The following is a 4,737-nucleotide window of genomic DNA, read 5'->3' as shown; positions in this document are numbered from 1 at the left end:
ACAGTACCACCATCACTTCTGCTGGACTTTCTTCACTACAAGCTCCTTCTTTTGTTTATCTTGTACATAATGATGCTTTGGGATGAAGGTGACAGTTATAGGGAGAGAGAGAGAGGCAGCGGTTGGGTTATTGTCATGATTGTTTAAGTGGTTTGTGCATTGTGTTTGTGGATTATTATTATGTTTGAGGCATTTACTAGGATGGTGTGGACTGTTCAGTTGAACGTTCGGAGGCTAAAGGAATGGTTAAAGTGGACCAGAGTGCAGCATGCCAGAGGACAGAGGACAGAATACAGCTGCTTGCTGTATTTGCTTGCTTGTCATTTTATAGCATATCACAGCATTTTTTAATGCTTTGCTGGCTGCCCTTTCCAAGCCATTTTTGGCTGACTGCACCATCCTTGGATTTGGCAATAGGTTTTGGACTGACCACTAGCTTTTTAGACCTGCTACTGACGTCTGGACTTTTTTCCCCAGAGGAATGGGCTGCTGCTAGATGCTAAGAATGACTCTGCTAGTGAGTTGAGAAGCAAGCTGTTGTGGAATGCTGTGGAATGCTGCTGCGGGTTGCTTTTGGTGGAAGCAGATTCTGGTAGATGCAGTTGCTGGATGTGGTTTGGTGCTGAAGCATCTGCTGGGGCTTTGTTCCTGTTGGTCTGCCACATAATCTAATATCTGATTTGCTAGCAGTTGGATGCTGCCTTTATTGCAAGTCCAGAGGAGATGCACAGTTATCTGGAAATGGTTTAAATCTGTTGGGCCTGAGGAAGTGGACAGCCCAAGAACAACACAGCGCAATCCAGCCAATGTTCAGTTTTTTATTTATTCATACCATATGGACAGAATCTTGCCACATTAAATCTATACCACTCCAACCCTAACTGTTATATCCTGGGAAATCCTAGGGAGTGGCTGTTCTAAATCTCTTTCCAGTGCTGCCTCTTCTTGCTCCTCTCCTCAGAATGTGCTTCCTCCTTCCTGGGAAACTGCTGTTTCATTGTCGTTTTTCACACCAACTCTTTCCTTCATAGAAACAATCCATCATATCAAGGCTCTTAAGATTGTGAGCTCAACTACCTGCTCTTTAGACCCATGCTCCTCCTGAATTTTTAAAATGGCCAGGGAGAGGTTTTGTGAGTGGTTCTGCAATGAGGGGTTTGTTCCTTTACCTCCTCCAGAAGCCATCATTGGACTCTACCATACTAGACAATATTTTCCAGTATCTAACCTCCCCTTTTGGGGGTAAGGTGGTTGGAAGCATATTATCTGGATCCTTTTCAGTCAGGATTCAAATCTGAGTATGAGACAGAAATGTCATTGATCATGCTTTTGGATGATTTCTGGCTTGGGTGGTATGGGGGTTGTGCATCCATATTTCCCCTACTTGCTCTCTGGGCTGCTTTCAATACCATCAACCATGGTATCCTTCTGGATCAGCCCAGGCGATTAGCATGGTGACATAGTGCTATGATGATTTGCCTCCTTTCTCTGGGGTCAATTTCAGTCAGTGGTGATTGGGGAGGAACGAGCCTGCCTTCAGCTCCCTTTATGTGGGGTGCCATAAGGTTCAGTGTTATCTGTTTTATTTAATATCTACATGAGGCTCCTGGGTAAACTCATATGTTGTCTCATATGTTGTCATGGGTTGATAATATCCAATTCTACATATCTGCCCCTGGTGAATTAAGTGGTGATATGGACATACATCCAGGTGTCTGGAGGCTGTAAATGGATTGAGAACAACAGGCTTCAACTAACCCTGGGAAAACTAAGTGGCTTTGAGTTTTGGGATCCTCTAGTTATAGCACTACATCATCCCTGGTGAGGTCGCACTGCCCCAGACATACCCTTTTAAACTCAAGACCTCTGCTTGAAGAGCAGGTGGCAGTGGTGGCTAGGAGTGCCTATGCTGAGCTTCTTGTTGTGTACCATTTACACCATTTTCTGTTCTTAGATTGGGAGACTCTGTTCACAGTCATTCATGCCCTAGTCATCTCCAGATTGGACTACTGCAATGTACTCTACACTTGGCTGCTCTTGACTCTGCTAAAAGGGCAGAGAAGGCATGTTGTAGATATCATTTGCTAGGACTTATCTTCACTGCTTTGGCACCCACCTTATGGAAGAGTCTCTACCCCCAGCCCCTGATGTTACATTAGCTCCTGTCAGATGTAAAAGTACAGAACTACACTAAAGTTCCAATTAAGCAGATTTAATGTTCATACCTATGGACAAGAATATTCTCAACTAACAGGCATTACCTGCTAGAAATTAGATAAGGCTCAAGAGAATTCATGGTATGTTGGATTTAATACACTTGTGATTATATAGGGATTCTAGGCTGATTCCTCTGTTGACTCTGCCCCCAGGTTCTGTCATTCCTTCTCCTCCAGCAGGGGGCGGAACCACGCATGTGTGGCGCTCCCGGGCAGGGAAAGTCCTCGACTTACGACCGGTTGGGTAGTCCTCGACTTACAACCGGTTTAGTCCTCGACTTTCAACCAGTGTAGTCCTTGACTTACGACCGGTTGGGGTCGGGGCATTAAAAAGGTTGAGAACCACTGCATTAGGTAATGGCCAATCTTTTAATGGCAATCCAGTCACTTTTAGTTGACTTGATCATCTTTCAAATACCTTCACCCAATCCTTCCTTTGGTACTACCTTGCTTTATTTCTACAATTCGTCTTTTAAAAATGACTTTTCTTAAAAACTTCTTATCTGACATTGCCTGTCCTTTGTCCCTTTTCATTAACTTCCTTCATTTCTTTTATAGTATTCCTTGTCCTTTATTCCATTTTATCACTCTGTTCATTAACCACCATCTAATGCTATGAATCTAACAGCCTATTCCAAATCTGAAATCTAATTTTCTCTTTCTAGCAATCAGGATTCTATATTATTGTTTCCCTCCATCACATGCAGACTTTTGTCTAATCTTTCCTTTATATTACCAAAAACAATATTTTGAATGACACATTGTAATTCTGTAATCACTACTTCTTTTTTTAGCAGCATCCTATTATTTTTCTTCATTACTCCCAATTCCTACTTGGTAATTTCCCATTTCCCCCCTTAACTGCACTAAACTCAGATTTAAAAGCCAAAAGGAAGCAATGAGCCCCTCCCTTTAACTAGATTTTAATTACTGGTCACTGCAACAGACTTTGAAAATCCCATTTAACCTCTCTTTTCAACAGTAGGAGAAAGCAGGCTGAGGCTTCCATGGATTAGCACCTGCGTTCTCAAAAATCTGTTGCTCTTTAGACTTAATCTCCACAGGAACAGCCTTTGCCAAGGCCAAATGATTCTCAAATTATGCCTTCTCTTTGCTGTCTTAATTAGTATATTGCCAAGTCTGGCTTAAACAGACGAACAAGCCCTACACAACTGCAATGTCATTATGAGTTTGATTTAGTTTGCAGTAAAGATTTCTCTTTGGTCTATTTCAAGGAAAGAGAAAAGGAGCCGGGAACAAAGATGGAACAATCACAAAATATTGTTGCTGTAGTCAATTTAGGGGCATTGGAAATAGTTTCAAAGAATTCACAATTCTTATTAATATTACCAATTTAATTGCACTATGGTGTTTTTTTTAAAAATATTTAATCCAATAGCTACTATGACTCCCACCAGATGTCAGCAAAGTTGAATTTAATACAGTTAATTCCAAATAGGATTCCAATATCAATATATTTATACTGAGCCTGTTTCTTCTATAATTATAAACCATCTTATTCAAATGCAGAATATTGTTTTTTACCACACTTATCTTCCAGAAAGTTACATTTTCCCCAAAGCTCAAGACATTGTTACAAAAAAGAGAAAACATATTAGTCTCTTACTGTAAAGAAAAATAAACCTGACTATTGCCTTCTGTTATTTACCAGTGAGATGCTCCAGAGCTTGCTATTTATGTAAAGTAACTATTATAGCTAAAGACCAGCATAAAACTATACAACATAGTTTTATATAGAAATATAAATAAATATATAGAAATATAAAACTATAATTTGTCAAATAAAGGACTATACAATGTAGGGGAAACACAACCCATCATAGAGAATCCTGGATTTACTAAAAGTGTGATTTAAATATGATTAAAATGTATATTTTACAAAAAATCCTTAAATAAGTTGAAAAATAATTCATAAAACAAATCAGTATAAATATAAATACATAAAGCAAATAATCTTTAAGCAGGTGCAAAAACCGGAAGGAAGCAAACAGTTCAGGAAATGAAGAGACAAAAACTGAGGAGAGAAACAATTTTGCTTGTTGCAGGCACCAGCAGATACCAGCGTCTGAAGTTACCACACAAAATTTTGCCACCTTATATGTTACGGTCAAAGTCGTCCTATCAGACAATTGAAGCAATGCATAGAAATGCCTGAGGCGACCTGGAAAATCTACTTGCAAGGGTGTATTATAGGTGCTGCATATATGGCTATAATCTTGGCAAATCAGTATTACATGCTCAATTGTTTCTATCTTCCCATCCCATAAGGGCAGAATTGTTCTGAGTAGGGTACTTTTTAATACCTCATGCCAGAGTAAAGGCTTTTCTATGCCCCGCATAAACCTGTTGTGTAAGGGGTGACAGGGGTTATAAATAATAATTTATCCACTATTCCAGAGGGAGTTTACAGACTCTGCATAAATGTGTGGCATCTATAACATGTTATTTAAGAGACATTGACTGTTCATAGTCTAGTCTTAGTAAAATAAACTTTGTCATT

The sequence above is a fragment of the Protobothrops mucrosquamatus genome, unplaced genomic scaffold (assembly GCF_001527695.2).
Source record: "Protobothrops mucrosquamatus isolate PMUCROS unplaced genomic scaffold, P.Mucros_1.0 scaffold207, whole genome shotgun sequence".
In the NCBI taxonomy this organism is placed as follows: domain Eukaryota; kingdom Metazoa; phylum Chordata; class Lepidosauria; order Squamata; family Viperidae; genus Protobothrops; species Protobothrops mucrosquamatus.
This window is presented reverse-complemented; position numbering follows the sequence as displayed.